Source organism: Cupressus sempervirens, chromosome 8 (assembly GCF_028749045.1).
Source record: "Cupressus sempervirens isolate cs-2001-9-10 chromosome 8, ASM2874904v1, whole genome shotgun sequence".
Classification (NCBI taxonomy): domain Eukaryota; kingdom Viridiplantae; phylum Streptophyta; class Pinopsida; order Cupressales; family Cupressaceae; genus Cupressus; species Cupressus sempervirens.
Window position 1 is genome coordinate 74,464,737 of NC_143125.1, and position 18,487 is coordinate 74,483,223.

General features: G+C 35.4%; 1 pseudogene; it reads left to right on the forward strand.

Moving 5' to 3' along the window:
- The window catches only part of LOC149541701 (linamarin synthase 1-like), an 81,924-nt pseudogene extending 64,022 nt beyond the window's left edge, over window positions 1-17,902 (forward strand).
- The last annotated feature ends 585 nt before the right edge of the window (window positions 17,903-18,487 follow it).

The window sequence follows — 18,487 nt, forward strand, 5'->3', positions numbered from 1 at the left end:
ATGCGAAAGCTAAGGGCGGGGTGATAGCGAAAGATATGGATTTGGCAGGATGCATCCAATGATGATGAGAGATTTTGTGACCAAAGATAACTAGAGGAGCAAGATGAGATGGCTAGATAGGATGGTAGATAGCTAGGATTATGATGGATATAAAGAGATGACATTGGGTTTACATGAGGATAGCCTAGAGCTAGATACCAATGACAAGGGAGGATGGACAAGACAAGATCTCCAAGGAATATAGTGCCCCCAATTAGAAGATAACATGTGAAAGGTCTTATGATGGATGTGATAGGATTGAAGCTAGGATGGAAAAATCTGAAGGGGCTAGGGAGATGGATGATAGCTGGGATGGTTGGCTAAAGCTGCAGGAGATAAGTGGATGGTGTGAGATGGAAGATGGAGGATGGAAGATAGGTGGATAGATTGGAAGATGGAGTTGGATGTCAAGAGATGACCAAAAGCATGAGGGTGATAGGCTAAGATGGGGATGGCGAGATTATGCATGACGCTTGTTTGCCAAGTTTTCATCATGGTACTTGTCCAAGGTGCTTGAATTGTCAAGTTTTCACCAGTGGACGCTTTATTTTTCTTTATTATTTTTTTTTTGACTTTTTGACTTTGGACTTAGCTAGAATGATTTTGGCTTTCTTCAGCTATTTTGGCTTTTTTGGGATTTTTCACTAGCTGTTGGAATGTTCAATTTTGTTGCTAGCTGTTGGTACATCGGATGTGTGATTTATGCAATAGATTTGATTAGATGAGATTGATGGTAGGAAATGGAGGGATGAAAAGGTTGGAAAGGAGCATGAGATGGGGATGCTTGTAGGATCAACATTGGCACATGTTGGGATGGGTGTGAAAAGAGCAAATGGGGAATAGATGGTAGACGGGGGCTTGATGGAGGATTTGTGGAAGCGCGCTTGGGGATATAGGCACCCAAGATAGAGTTAGGAGATGGGGGACACGAGTCACTAGATGGAGGATTAGCAATGGTGGATGCCATTATGCATTGGGTTTCAACTTTTTTCTTTGGGATCCACATGGTTTTGGATTTTCTTTTCATAGGCTTTTGCATTATTTTTCATTCTTTGATTGGATTTTTCCTTTTTGGAGTATGTCTTTTAGAATAGACATATGATTGCCTAGGATGTGGATTTTTAGCTTTATGCATTTTGAAGTTGGCATTTACATTGTTGTGGTAAGCTTTGGGAAGATGGTTAGGAGAAGCTTTGTGAGATGGAGAGGATATGGGAGAGCGTGTAGGGGGATGATGATGGATGATGTGCCTTGATATGTTCCTTTGCTGATCTTGCATAGGAATGGAGGGAATAGGATTTGAATGATGGCTGATAGGAGGATGGAGGATATTTGATTTTGGGACATAGGGACCCAAAATGGATTTAGCGGATGAAGGGGGGATATGGTAGGTTGTTTTAGGTTGCAAAGATGGTGGAGGGGGGATGACATAAGATTTCTTGAAGGAGTGATGGGAGGCTGGCATGGGGGGTTTGGAGATAGCCTTGGTTTGGGGGTGTGGTGTACCAACACCTTTAGATGGTGAGCCTTTGGATACATATCCAAGACCATGAAATCCTAGATTTTTTTCTACAATAATAGGCTTTCTGATTCCTTGCTCTTGTGGTCCTAAACCTTGACCTTGATAATGCCATTGATTGAGCATTTGAACTAGCTGAGGATACTTTTTGCTTGCAAAAAATGGTGGAAGTGCTTTATCAGATGTACTGCAATAGGGAGATACTATTCTTAATTCTTCTGCTGAGAGGAGGCCACTATGGATGAATGTAAGTGAACCAAGAGGGTATATTATAGATGGTGAAATAGCTTGGATAGGTGGTAAGATGGAAGCATGGAGTGGAAGAGATGGTAGGATAGGATCTTGATTTAGCTGATGGGATGAAAAGATATCCTGTAGTAGAGGAGGTATGGCTTGAGGTTTTGGAGATGGAGGGGATAGTGACTGTACTATGGATGGAAGACATGGTATGATGATATCTTAATTTATGCTTTGGGATATGTCAACATGCTTTTGGGTAGGATCTTGATAGGATTGGTTTGGAGTGGATGGTGCGATAGGAGGTGAAGGGATGAACTCTTCAAAGGTAGCGGATGGATAGATGGGAGATTGAGTAGTGGAGATGGGTGAGTAGAAGATGGATGCATAAGGGTCATTATGGGAGATTTGGGAAATGCTTGGAGCTGATGTGGATAGGATTTGGAGGGTTTTGACAGATGGTGGGATTTTGATGCTTGCGGGAAGTGGAAGGATTTTAAGCAATTTGATGGATGGTCTGGGGATGATAGCTATGGGAGATGGAGGTGATATTATAGATGAGGAAGCTTCATTACTGACTACTTCACATGGTTGGATTAGATGACATGGCTTATCGACTGCTGGAGGCAAATTTTCTTGTATTTCCTCTAGGAGATTCTTTGGAGACTCGTGTGTCAGAGGTGGAGGTTGATTGACAGGAATAGCTAGTGTGATGGGGGTGGAAGATTGGAAGCTTGGTTGATTGGGTGATGGAGGAGAAGCTGGGATATCAGATGGCATGACTAGATAGTTTGGAAGAATGCATAGATTTTGTGGGATGCTTGGGGGAATGTTTCTAAGGCTTTCAATATACCCGTCATAGTCAACAACATTTTCATCATCATTGGAATAGGAGGTGGCGAGAGAAATGAAAATATGACTGAACACATCATGATAGGTTTGGGATTTCATGTTTTGATGATGAGTTGGATGGGGATGGGGTCTTGCATATGGATGAACATGGAAGCTCATGGTTGGATTTGGATTAAGTGCAGATTTTGGATTGGCTGATGAAGGATTTCCTAGGGAGAGTCAAAGCTGTATGATAGACCTAAGGAGGATTGGCTGGAGATTTTTGGCTTTCCTGTGGATAGAAAACTTCAAGGGCATGCTGTCAAAAAGTGAGAGTTTTGCTTTCCTATGCGCTGGATTGGTGGAGATTGTGTCAACTTAAGGATAGACTAATGATCCTATGGGCATGACACGAGATTGACCACTTGTGGATCCCAACCTTTAGCTCAAGGTGATGAGGGATAACAAGTGACAAAGCTAGATTACCCTAGACAAAGCTCTATCAAAGGGATAACCTTGGTGAGGCTGGTGTATTGGTCAGATTGATTGGATAGCAAATTCTAGCAGAATGACAACTCTCTAAAGGCTTGGGTGTGATTTTGGATTGGGTTGCTAGTTGGCTGGGGGAGATGATTTGGAGAGACTTTGGATTTGGGATTGTTCTAAAGCAAGGAACCAGATAGATTTGGTTGCAGCGGGGGAGCTTGGATGATTTTCTGATGAGGCAGTGACTACGCTAAGTCTGCCTTGAGCTGGGAGATTTCTTCTTTTTTGGACTTTTGACCAAAGTTGGCAAACATTCATTCAAAAGCTATGAACAAACAAGCAGACAAAATTTTGGAGCAAGAACGTCAAACACACCAACATCCTAGGAAGCTTTCTACAAGGATGAAATTTGTTATAGCTAGGGAGTCCTTGATATACGCAAGGTACGTGAGGCCCAAATCCTTAGATGAAACCAAAATGATGTCACAAAGCCGAGAGGAGTAGTAGCCCACTTCTCCTCTTTCACTTCTCAAGGGTATAAAGTTCCTTGAGGCTTAGCCCGAGTGACAAAATCTTAATTCCAAGAGAGGTGTCTTTGGATTCACCTCCCAATTTTTATACTCCACCGGAACGCTGGAGTTGAGGTCGTCCCAGGGGGTGATGAAATCCCCAAGTAGGCCTCCTAAAAAGTGTAAAACAAGACCACATACATGATCTTGGGCTTTAAAAGACACGCGTTTATTCCAATTGATGATTTAGATTTTGTAAGCTATGATTGAAGACACTTGTGATTATGGCATGCAATGTTCATTCCAATTTGACAACATCATCAGCATAATGAAAGTCAAGAGATCGTCAACATAAGAAATGTGAGCGTCAATGAAAATGCATCCAAACCATGCAATATTCATTGATTGTTAGGCATTCAAGATTGAGTGTGAGTTTGTTTTAAGCCCAAAACAAAGATGTGTGAAACTCGATTGCCAAGCGCGCGCCCGGAGGCCCTCCACGTCAATATTTGTCCAATTTTTATGCCCAAATGAAGTGTGAGCAAGATTAATGCGCATTCAAGGAATTTTCTAACTTAGAAAAACCACTAAAGACCCAAGTGAGTGGAGTTTGATCTTTGTGGAGCACTTAACACCCTCTTAGGTAGACCCATCCCCATAGATGGCGCTGAGATTGCAACCAATGGTTAAATTGATGGGTGATTAAAGAGGGTGAGTTCAACTACAAACTTACTCAAAGTGTCTTTATTAGTTTTTATAACTTAGAAGATTTCAAAAATGTGGATTCTTTTTATGCCCCAAAAGATGATTATTTGATCTATGGCATTCAAGATTGGATTTGTTGTTTTAATCATGCATTCATAAAAAAAACAAACTTGATTTTAATCCATGGCACTCAAGAGTGATTTTAGCAACATGCATTCAAAGACAAGTGATTAAACATTCAAGCTTTTTCCTTTGAGCATTCAAGATTGAGATTTTGTGTGTTGTTTTAAGAACTTTGAAGTGCTTTGTTTTAACCTTAGATCATTCAAGATTGTTTTGGACTCAAAAGTGAAAATGACTCTTTGGACTTTTTCTTTCATTCAAGATTTTGTGTTCTAGTTTGCATATTTTAAGCCCAAAAATGATATTCCTAGATTGTTTTGATGCATGAAAAACCTAAGAAACATTCAAGATTTTGCAACAAGACATTTGTTTGGAACAAATAACAAAGCTTTTAGACAATTTTTTGGCAACCATTTAGGACTCTTAGTTTTTATGAGATTTTTAAAAGAACTTTAAAATATTTGCAAATGAGGTTCATTTTATCCTTGATTGATGCTTTGAGTTTGATTTAGATTTTAGTGTGCACTTAGTGTTGATTTTGAACCTTTTGAAATGGAAACTTGAAGTTCTTTTTAAATTCCCAAAAATGAAGTGTTCCTAACTTTGCATAAATGCATCTAAAACCTTAATGTTGCAAGGATGCAAATGATTGGATTGGTTTAGTTTCACTTGTTAAATTTTTTTAATTTTTTTTGCAAATTTTTAATTTTTTAATGGATTTAAGTATGATTTGGGGGTTCATTTTAAGCACTAAAAAGAAGTGTGTATGATTTTGCTTCCTTAAAAAAAAATGACCAAGATCTCCCACAAGAAGAAGAAGAAGTAGATGGAATAAGAAGAATATAGACAAGAAGAGGAAGAAGAATTCCAAGTGCTTTGTCCACCTATAAGCTTGAAAAATCTGCAAATACTATGAGATAGACTATGAGTTTCTTTGTCTTCTTCTTGCTCATGTGGACCTGCAAAACCAATTTATACAATCCTACCAATCACAAAAACAAGAAAAATTAGCCAAAATTAGCAAATGACATACAAAAATTGACTAAAAAAGCTAATGAAGATGACCCATGCGAGGTCCCACCGGGTGTGCCAAAATGTATATGAGCAATGTTAGTATGCTAATAGAAACCAAATTTAAATAAAGCTTCTACAAACTAAACAAAATTCGTAAACTTCAAGATAGACTAAGATGAGCTGTCAATTGAGAATATGAGCCATTAATGGGCTCTCTCAATGAGAAGCTCTCTTGTTGAGTAGCTTTGTCTAAATAGATAGGATGTATGTTCAAGTTTTATGCTTCAAAAAGGGCTTCAAATGGAGTTGGAATTTGGGTGTGAGTGTATGGTTTTGATGTAAAATGGCTTCTTAAAATGGCATTATGACTTTACTTCATGGATTGTGTTGTTTTGCAAAGGGGAAGGATCCAATTTATAGGCAAGAGGCTTGAGGGATTGAGGGCTAAGATGCAAGGATGGGAAAAAGCTCATGGAGGGCTCAGATTGCATGAGAGGAGAGCACATGGATTGTGCTTCCTTATAGCCAATCAAGGAGTGACACATGTCATAGGGTGAGAGGATGGAGGAAAGGGGAAGGATGAGTCAACAAAGGAGGCTCAAGGGATAAAATCTTCATAAAGACCCTCATAATGGCTTGTAAGAGCAATAAAAGGGCTTGGAAGAGTCATTTATGGCCTAGTGGGCTTCATAAAGTTTTATGGTTGGGATATTTTGAGGGAGATGAGAGGAATTTTGACTTGGGCTTGATTAGGAAGGTTTTAAGCTTGCTTAAGATTGTGCAAATGATTAGAGGATGGATTAGGATGGTTTAGGATTAGCTTAGGGATAGGCAAGTGGATAGCATTTAATGAGGGTGGGTGAAGGAGGAGATATTTGTTAACTTTGGCTTGGGTTAGTAAGTCTTAACCCATGTTTAGAGAATGTGACAAGGTTAGGAGGGGATTAGGATTAGGTTTAAAGACATCTTCTAGAAGAGTCTAGACTTTGGATGAGGATAAAGACTTTGGATGAGGATAAATACTTTCTAGAATAGTCTAGAACTTCCTAGGATGAGGATGAAGACTTTCTAAAAGAGTCTAGAACTTCTCAGGATGAGGATATATTAGATTTTTAGGAAATAAATAAAGTTTTATTTATTTCAAGGTTTTGGGTTGAGGAGATATTTATTAAAACTTTTTTAATAAACATGAGGTTTAATCTTAATTAAATATTTTGAGTTGGGATTAGGGGTAGGAAATGATGGGATTAGCCTTTAATCAAAATTAAAGAAGGATTATAAGATTTTGGAAGAGGTTAGTGGTCTTAAGGAAATTGGCCAAGTTTTGGGCAAAAAATAAATTTTTTATTTATTTTGGGTTTTTGGTTAATTTATTAATTAAATATTCTCAAGTACCTTCTTCACTTTATCAATAAGCTTTGCCAATTCAACTTGTGAAAGTGTAATTTGTCTTGATATTTTCTCATTCACTTTCCCCTGAAATTTCCTTTTTGACCATTCCATAAGTTTTGCATTGATTTCTAGGTCTTCATTTGTCACCTGGTCAACAATATCTGTTAATTGCTCTGTGATATGCTTTGACTCATCCGGTGATTGCAAATTGAAGGCATCCATAAAGATGTCCCTTATCTCATAAAGTGTTTGCTTATGTTTATACTCCTTCCTAAGTATTTCCTATCTTTTCCTTCTATTCAGTGCATCCTGCACCTCATTGATTTGATCAATGGTTATTGATTTTGAGTAATAGCTCGGTATGACTATCTCCTCATCTAATTCAGGGTCTCCATAGTGAAGTACCCTTGCAACTCTGGTAGTACTGGATGATGGTACAGAAATTTGCAATGGAAAATTTGGTTTCCTCCTCCTTTTGTCTACCATGATCAATTATTGTAATATGTGGAAGTGCACCTTGTGTTTGTGCTGTAGGATCAGATGTAATAGTCTGTCTTGTTTGTTCTATTTCTTTTTCTGCACTTTTCTTCTCTCTTGTAGCATCAATTATGCTTGTTGGTATTTGGAATTGACTACTAGTAGTTGTGATAGAAGGCGGTTCTTGTGGATTCACCTTATCTTTGACTTTATTTTCTACTAGTTTCTGTAACTCATCTATACTGACCAATAGTGGATCTATACACAATATTGCTTGTTGTGTAGATTGGTCAAGAATTCTTTTCAGATCTTCTGCTATTAATGGATTGATATTCTGACCAGAAGTGTCAGGAACATCAGTAATCATCATGGTGTCTGCAGGTGAGATGGATGCTTGTGGAGGTCTAGGAGGTGGCAATTGTGTGTCTTGCACGCTCTGATCTGGTTGCTACTCTTGCTTAGCTATTGCCATTTTGTCCTGCTTTTGTGTCTCTTCCTCCTCTTCATCTTTCTTTTCTTCATCCTTCTTCTTTTATTCTCTTTTCTTTTCTTCTTCTTCTTTCCTTTTTCTCCTCTCTTGTATTGGTATAGCAGCTTCTTCCTTGTATTCTTCCTCAAGAAAATCTTCAATCCTTTTATACAAATTCTTCCATGATTTCATTGTTCTTTGAACAATCTCTTCCATTCTGTTTTGGAGTATGAAGAATGCCCTATACTTAGGTGTAAACCTATTATTATGCCTTTTGACTACTTTGCTAACTTGTTCTCTAGTCAAATCTAGCAATACACTGGCTAGGGTTGATTCCCTCATCTCCTTCTCCATTTTCAAACAAAAATGCCATCTGTCTTCTACAATTTTTGACAGCTCCTTTGCAATTGACCATCTAGTTCAAGTGGAGTGTACTTGAACTGTGCCATCATTTCATAAACTATTTCTTCTATTTTATTTTTTTCTTGTTCAGTAAATTTACTAAAATCAACTTTATTTAAATTATTCAAGTCACAACTTGCAATCTTTTTACATAAGATATCAACTGATGAATTGCTTATCTTTTCTGATTGATCTTCTTCATCAGTGTCAGGTTGAGCCACATACCTTCTTCTTTTCCTCGGCTCTTCCTGAGATTCCTTGACTTGTTTCTTCTTGGTAACTTCCTCTTTAGCATTTTGAGTAGAGGCTCTTGTTGATGCTCGTGTTGTTGGCTTTTGAGGTGATGGAGTGGTAGCTTTCTTTGATCTGAGGTTAGCTGAAGGCTTTTCTATTGTCTTTCTCTTCTTTGGCTTGGCTTCAGTTGGTGCTTCCTTGGCTTCTTCTTCCTCTGCACCTTCCTCCTTGTCTTCTCCAAGACCTTGAGTTAGTTCCATTGGCCCTTGTTCTTGCTCATCTTCATCATCACTGTCATCTTCTTCTTCTTTTGCCTCAGCCTCAATTTCTTTGCCAAACTTCTTCTTAATCTTCTTGATTAATTTGTCTTTCTTCTTCAATGTAGAAGCAGTTTTTAATTCCATGTTTATCTTTGATCTTACCACATCATAAGTGCCAAAATGTGGTGCACTTTTATCTGCTTCTTCTGCCAATAATGCAGTTATTGCTGCAGATGCCTCATCAATATTGATTTTGTATCCAAATGGCCTTAGCCATCTTACCCTTGGTATTACAGCTTGAATATAAGTAAAATCTATGTCAACTAAGAAACATATATCATTAGTATGTTTTTCCACTAAAGAATCTAGTATCCTTGATCTTTGCTTCATGGATGAAATCCTCAAAATAGCTTGTCATCAAGGTATCAAAATTTTCTCCCATTTGCTCTATATATTCATTAATTTGTGCAATAATGGTTCTATCATTCCTCGATGCTACTTTACCAAAAGAAGGAAATTCATTCTGTACATAAAAGAATATGCAAACTAGGATTGCTCCAAATTTGCATTGAGTGCCTTTTGTCCTTCTTATAGCAGCTAGGTTTTCATTGATTTGTTGCAATTGCAGTTCTGCAAGGTCATAAGTATGATCCTTTTTCACCAATTTGTAACCTACATCTATTGCAATGCATGGTACACTATTGAGTCTACTGGATTGATAGAATTTGTGAGCAATGACTCTAACAACAAATTCAACTAGAGGATCCTATATGGTATGAATTGTCATTCCTCTTTTGTTCCTCTGTGCACCAGTATTCTTTTCAATGACCTGCTTTGATTCACTTCTTAGGGTTTTGTGCCAATCTAGGGTTGGGTACCCTGTTACTCTATGTATAATTTCCTTTGTCAATTTTATGGGCATATCTTCTAACCACAAGTTTCCTCCATGAATTCTACTCAATACAAGTCTAATCCATTCAGTTTTGAATACGGTAGGAAAACTTAAAACTCGAGTCAAACCCTTTCTTTCTATGATTTTGAATTCTTCTTTTAGTACTCCATCTATACACAGTTTATCATATGCTTTTCTAATTTCCATGTCTCCTAGAGCTCCTATCTTGCGATTGTAACATTTCCTCACATCTTGAACCATTACGACTTTTGGGGGAATGTGGGAGAGAGCTCCAGCTGGGTCATTTTTGTAGGCAACTTCGGGAATAGGATGGAAATCAGGTTTCTTGACTTCATTTGAAACTAACTGAACTTCAAATGACTCTTTTCCCTTGACTTTCTTTGAACTTGATGCCATTTTTACGAACTAGGGTTTATACAATAAATGGGTATGAAACTACGTAGCTTGGCACAAATGAAAATGCCTTTAGATTGATGAAAAACATGTTGAATGAGGTTGCAATATGCTTGAAACACTAGATTCTTGCTATGAACTCGTTCAACTCTCTTTCTTCTCCTTTGCTTCTTGATCGCAATGAGAAAACATGTTCGAAATCACAATAATATACCCTAATTTCATTGCATTAAATTCTCAACTACCAACTCGGCTTCTGAAGAAATTTTAACCTAACTCAGCTTCCACTATATTTCACTTTGCTCGGCTTCCATTGAAATTATCTAACTCGGCATCGATTATCAGCTCGGTCGCTGTTGGGAGCTCGACATCTATTTTAACTCAGCATCCAAAGATACCTCGGCATCAACATTTATTTTTTGTCTTGACATCTTGTTTCACGTAGATTTATACTTTGCTTAGCTTCTTTGCCTTGGGACCGATGTGTGATATAGCTTTGTATATCAGTCCTGTGTACTTCTCATGCTTAGTTTGATGAAGTGTGATCACTTGACCCATTGGGTGAAGTGATCCCTCCACTTGATGTGTTGCACTCATCTTTCTTTTTCCAAGTCTTATTCATTTGCCCCCTTATCTTTTTGATGTCAATCTTTTGTTTTCCTTTGTCATCTTCAGTCTTGGGTGCCTTTGATCTTGTACGACAATTTCTGTTGATATGACCAGTTTTCAAACAACTAAAGCATGTAGTTTGATTCAACCATATTTTGCAGTTCCCTTTGAAATGTGTTCTTATACAGTTCTGTGGTATATGTCCATATTCTTGGCAATAGTGACAACTGTACCTGGTGTTGTAATCCCAATGATAATGACTTTCATTACCTTCTATTTTTGCTGGATGATTTGATGTCCACATAGGTTTTGATTTGCATTCAAATGCCCTATGTCCATACTTTTTGCAATTATAACAATGTCCATCAAATCTCTAAGTCCTTGTGACATTGGATCTACAATTTTCGGTCATATGTCCTTGCATGTTGCACTTGTGATAGAAACTTCTGGGTATGTTTGATTGATTGAATCTTCTACTCCTGCACAGATTAGTTGTATGCCCCTTCTTATTATAGTAATGACAAGTGGGTTTTGAATTCTTACCTTTATCACTTCTTTTTCCAACACTTTTTGATGATTCTCCAACTTCAGTGCTATTGTATCCTAGTCCTGATGTATCATGGGAAGATTTTGGAGATTTCAGCAACTGTTCAAAATACTTGATGGCTTCACTTGATTTATTGAGATTCTCTGCTATCTCTTTTTCTCTATTTAATTCATTATGTATTTGCTCATTCTGCATCTTCAAAGTAGAGATCTCAATATCTTTTACATTGAGTTCATGATGAAGGTTCATCATTTGGGCAAGTGTATCCATCTGCATGTTTGAGATCCTTGTCAGTTCAGTACATTTTTCTTCAAGTCTGTTTGCAAGATTTCTTTTGTCATTTTCCATCATGACCTTATCATCAACTGCTCTTTTCTTTTGCTCAGTAATTTCACATATCATTATGGCCTATGATTCATGTTCCATCTTGAGAGATCTTATCTCCTCTGCTTGAATTTTGTTTTTCTCCATCAGTTCTGCTATTGCTACATCAAACTCTTTAGTGTCTTCACTAGAAAATATGTTGGTGGTATCAATCTCCTTGTAGTGTATATCATTTTCAGCTATGGCTAGATCCTTCCTTTTTTTTAATGAGTTTCTCAACTTGTTTCTGAATTCCTCCAAGCTATGCAAAGCAAGTTGCACACCTATCACCTGATTTTCAATCATCTTTCCAAGTTTGAAAGCTTCCATCTTTAGATCTTTTCCTCCAAGCTATTAGGCTTTTCCTTGTGAGAACCTGGATTTTCTCTGATACCAATTGTTGGAAGAGTACTTATGAGAAGGGGGGGGGGGGGGTGTGAATCATAAGTATCCCATTTTATCCAATAAAACTTTTAACTAAAAGTAAATTGCATGCATGTAAATACATCAAATAAACTTAAAACTAAACACATGCATCAATAACTCATAACATTGGAATTTGGTAACCCAAAAAACCCTCCAAGAATAAGAAGGTAAAACTGGGGTGGGGATGATACCCACAAAAATTACTGCAGCAATATTGTTCAACCACTTCTAATGGTCTTCCTTGTTAAAGGCCTGCCCTGTTAAAGGCTTTACACTGTGTCAATAGTGACCTGGTTAGAGGATTTCAAACACTTAACATGAAGTGTTACCCTATTAAAGGATTTAATCACCTAATTAAGGATTTATCGAAATAGCTGTTAAGCTAACCTATCACCATAGGATTTTCATTCTAATACAATTGCTAGAGAGTATTAGGTACAATAAACCTGACTGATTACAATCCTTGATTGCTGAATGCAGGCACTTGTTCTGCTTTCTCTGATCTAAGTCCTTTTTGTGATCTGATAATCCTTGCTTCTGAAAATAGAATTCCTTGTGAACCCTTGTATGTCTTCTCACACCTCTCGTCTCCTTTACAATGAAATTTCATCTTCCTTATAAAGAAATTTGAGAATTTAGGGTTAGGTATGGATCTATAATCCACATTCAATCTTCATTTTCTGCTCAATACTTATCTTTTGCTGATTGGTTGCATGCCTTCATCATTTTTCTTATTGGCTGCATGTAAATTGCATAGGAAAAATAAAAGATTCGATCTCATCATTAAATCCTTGGAGATTTACCTTATGTCGGTTGTAAAAATTGTTTGCATCATAGTTTGTGCAATTTCAAACTCTTATGCTGATCTACTAAGTTACTCGGCTCCTGAAGTATTGCTGATACTTAGCACATGCTATTTCCTGGATAGATCGACACCTTAATCAAAACTGTATCACTCAGCACCTTAAGTAGCTCGGCACCTATTAACACTTGGAACTTTGTGTTACTCGACACTTATACTTCACTCGGTATCTGATCTTCACTCGGTATCTGATCTTTACTTGGTATCTAATCTTCACTCGATATTTGATCTTTACTCAGTATCTGAAAACTACTCAGCACATGAAGATCACTCGGCATGCATGATGTACTCGACTTCCAATGTGAAATGTGATTAAGTGTGTTGGCACTCAAATGTCAAAAACCATTATGAGGTTAACAAAAACTAGTGTAAAGAATAAATATCTAAACTATGAATGCAAATGATACAAAATCAAAATAGCATCATAGAGTTAGTCTCCAAGAGAGTAATGAAAATGCTGGAAACAAAATAGCATTAAGAGGATGCAAAAACAAAAGATGCAAATACAAGCCAAGTAGCATGCTTATATAGGCTAGGAAGAGGGAGGAGGTGGCAACACCAACCAATGAGGAGCAACCATCTATCAGACTAAAGATAGCAAAGTATCTTCCCAAGATAGCTAATGGATGCTCACATGTAGGAAGGTGATACCTCGCAACCATTCACCTAATAAGACATGCTTTATTAACCTAAGCGAGATTATTGAAAGTGTAGGAAAAACCTAAGAAACTAGGAAAAATAAAAAACTACACTAACAATTACCTATCTCATAGTAGTCCAATTAACATTAATTCTATGATTGACTCCCTTGAGAGGATAGGCTCAAAATGTAGCTCTGGTTAACTCCCTCAAGATGCCACACATCTCATCTTCAATCAAATCTTGTATGAGGCAAAAAATAAGTCACCTTAGATCAAACCCATTGGTAGGAAAGGTAGTCAAATTACTCTTTTCATTATGTTTTAATAATAATCCATGTGTTTATTAATTTTTAAAAGCCTCTTTATGTTATGAGACTGACCACTTTGAGGATGGGGTACATGTAAGAAGCAATTCTACATTGTACCTATACACAAAAGCATACCTCATCACAACATTAAGGCTCAAGAAAAAGAAAATAGAAAATAATTTGCAATAAGGGAACCACAATAATATACTTTGAAGTCATATCCACCAAAGTAAGGTAAACACAATTGGTCTCAGACAACTAAAGTATGAGTCACTCAAATCTTGAGATAGGAATATATCTCAACTACATGCTTAGATGCAATCTTAAATTTAATATATCCACATATTATATATGAGCTCATCCTCAAGCTTAAAGTGTGTCAATACAAGGGAAAAAATAACAAGGAGGATATCTCAACTCCAAAAACACAAAAGACGTACTACTGAGTAAAAGCATCAATAAGCCCAAGAAACAACTTACTTGAGTGACCATTTTACCAAGAGCATGGATTCCCATGGAATCCATCAAACATCTTGATTGAATAGGAGGAAGGTATAAATTCTCAAAAGAAACCAAATACTCAAAATTTTGTCTAAATCAAACAAGGGGAAAAAAAGAAAAATCAAGTGAGCAAGGCATATTCCAATTGTGATAAAAATCAACTAGAATGTTGTATGATCATTATGTGATTCTAACCATGACGTAAACATGATCTTTATGGGTATGAATGATTTATGCATGATACCATGGGATTATTACAAGGATCATAATTTTTTTTACCTTTTTTCTATTTTGTGCAATTTCCTTTAATATTCAAGGTTGGTTCCTAGTGGGTTTACCAACGAAAACCCATTTTACCCAACCCTTTCCACTTGTTTTGTGTGTAGGAAAATGTTACATAATTATTAGATATTTTTCAAGAAGATCAAGAATAGTCAGAGATGCCTCTAAACTTTCAGCCAAAAATGATAGGAATAGAGAACCCAAGCCATTATATTCCTTTCAATTTCAATCCAAACCAAAAACCTAAATTAGTACACTATTCTAGACCCCAATTCATTCTTGACTCTTAGTTATGAATATATTATTTCTATTTTATCTCTTTTTCCTCATGCATAGCACTTTACTCTTTCCATTTGCAATTTACATATTTTTAGTCAAGGATCATTGTCAAATTAAGTGGTTAGGTTGTACTTGAACCTATTGGGACATCTTCCTTCCAAGTGTGAAAATTTAAAATGAATTAATCAACCCCTTTATTTTTTCTCATATTTTTAATAAGTGAACATAGGCACATACATACATGTATGTATGTATGTATGTATGTATGTATGTATGTATGTATGTATATATATATGTATGTATGTATGTATGTATGTCTGTATGTATGTATGTATATGTATATATATGTATATATGTATGTATGTATATGTATATATATGTATGTATGTATATGTTTATATATGTATGTATGTATATGTATATATATGTATGTGTGGGTGTGTATATATATATATGTATGTATGTATGTATGTATGTATGTATGTATGTATGAAACAATAGTCCACCAAGATAACTGAGAAGGGCCGGGGGGGGGGAGGTGAATCGATTATCTGATAATTAAAAAATTCATATTCTTTAAAAAAACTTAACCATTCAACCAAAGAAAACAACAACCATAACAAGATGCACATAGACAATTACACTAGGTATGTTAACTAGGGAAACCCTTGATCAAAGGGAAAACCTTGGTGGGAATGATGCCCACAAGATGATGTACTAATATAAATATTCCCTTTTAGAGGATGGACTTTTTTAGGTGTCTATTACAATATTTAGTACATATAGTCCCTATTAGGACACTTTGAATCCTTGTTAGGAGATTCCATAATGTATGCAAGATGAGCCCACTGCCCAAACATATGATTTCAACTACAAGAAGAGCTCACTACTCAAACATGTAATTTACTATTATCTTCTTCTTTCCTTTGTTTTGTCAACTGAACTAATCACTATTAGACCTTGTAAACCAGGTCATGAGCCTTAGATCCAAATATCAATCCTCATATCACTCAACAAAATCTCAGCAATGAAGTTTCCTTCACTTCTGCACTACTCTGCTCAACTTTGCATTCCACTCTCTCTCTACTTATAATCTCTTTGTGCAACATTACAATTCATGCCATGCTTGATAAAGGAAAATGTCCTTCCTTTATATTGAGTCCTCAAAAAAATTCCTTTAGTTGGCTGTTAGACCTTCTCAATTAATTATTATAGGACAAAATTAAGAACATGTTACAATTAGCGATAACATTATTCTTCCGCCTTGCAACTTGAATAAATTTCTGTACATATAATATTATGACTAGTGAATGTAGTGACGTTATCATCAACATGTCTTCTTCATGTCCTCAACCTCAATCCTCAAAATATTAAATCTGCTAAGAAATATAACATGTTTACCAGAACATGCCTCTATAAACTCTATCTTAGGACAGACATCACCAAAATGTACATAACTTCTTCTATCATTAACTACATATACCAGATACTCAAAAGTATCTCTCATAACCTTAGATAGTTAGAATACTCAACTAGCCATCAATATTGGAACTTGATCTTTCTATTGTTCTTCTATGAGATACCACATAAAACTACTATGTGGACATCAAAATGACAAACTCAATCATGAATGTAACATATCTACAATACTTGCCCATAGGAATATCATCAGCATTCATACTTCCAACAATATATATATATAAAATCATAGCCACATATATGTACAAATGAATATGCATATATATATACATAGATATAAAGACAAGTGCACACATGCATAAACATACACATTATATAATTATTGTTTACTTAAAAACTGTCTCCTTTTCTTGGTTGATCTATTTTTGAATGTTATCTTCTTTCACACTAGTATTCTAATAAAATGAGTAGATATTTTATCTCTGGTAAATAGTATTGCTTATATTAGTCTACATAGAGAAAACTATCTTCTCTAGTTACAAGACTATTTTCATATAGATTTATATCATAACTCTATCCTTTCTCAATGATGAAAAAAGTTTTTAAAATTATACTCAAAATGTTTCTGGAATTGAGATTAATTTTCCACACACTCTATTTATTCGTCTTCTTTAGTAATTCATCTGTACTAAATTAATAAACTAGCTATGACTACCTTCAAATTTTAAAGCCACAATACATGATAACCTTGCTAAAGCTCATTTTTTAATATAATATTAAAACTAAAAATAAACTATATAAAACTTTATGCTACATGAAACAAAAATAAATTATAAATTTGAAGATTTAAGCAAGATTTAATGACTCATTATAAACTTAAAATTATTAGAATCTAACATGATATCTTATTATAGTAATTAGTAACACTTTAATAAACTTAATAGAAATTTCTCCCTTTCTTATTTTATATTTTTATTTATTTTAATATTAATAGTAGCTCATGTAAAAAAAGAAAGTAAAAATATGATTTATAAAAAATGGTTCTTGTAAATCTTACATATATGGTGTCCATGTCCTATCACTATTGTATTTAAAATTAATAGTCCAATATTTTTTAAATATATATTTATTTAATAAAAGGGCACATACTATGATATCACACACTAAAAAATGTATCTTCTCAAACTTTAGAAGAAAAGATTATTATTTGTTATTTTGGTTTTTCACATGAAAACCATTCAAATACTATAAACTTATAAAAAGTTATTTTTATTCTCTCAGGTGCTTTCTCATCCTTCTCTCGGAGGATTCCTTACACACAATGGGTGGAACTCTACTTTAGAGGCAATTAGTATGGGAGTTCCTATGATTGGGTGGCCCTATTTTCATGACCAATTTCTTGATTGTCGACTTGCAAAAGACATTTGGAAGATTGGTTTGGATTTTGAAGGTGTTGATGCAGATGAATTTAAATTGGTGAAAAAAGAAGAGGTAATGATGGTTGTTACAAGCCTAATGAAACATTCTATTGGAAATAAGTTACGAGAAAATTCTATGAGGCTAAAAGAAGTAGCACACACAACAGTGATGGAAGGGGGGACATCCTATACAAACTTGAACATCTTTGTAGAGGATATGAAGAAGATGGAAAGTAATATCTAATATAAAATATCTCCTATGTAATAAATAAGTATTAATATTTTTATTTTCTTTCATAATTTATTGTTTAATATTAATTAATACATTGGATGTTTTTAAAATGACATTGCTACAATCTTTGTATGTTGTTAATGAATAATGTATTCGATATTAGATGGAATCATTAGAGTTTATATGCTTAGAATTCATACAATGGTAGGTTATAATAGAAGTATAATTTCACTATGTATAGGGTAGCTTTATTTTTCATTACCATATCTATTGATATTATTGTGATTTCCAAGTGAAAATTATTTGTAATTATAATTACACTAAACTCTAAATCTCCACCTTAATGTTGTAGTTTGCATAAAGTATAAAAAATGACTTTGTAATGCATGCTTTTATCTATTTGTATTAGTGTATACATGTGTGAACTCCTATACATGTGTATGCAAGTGTGTACATGCATGTATGTGTGAATGCATGAGCATAAGCATGTGAGTGTATATATGTGCATGCGCACACACATGTATGCATTTGTGTGCATGTGTACATGTGTGTGCATATGTGTATGGAAATAGAGGTCTATCTAGTTTCATGTTCTAT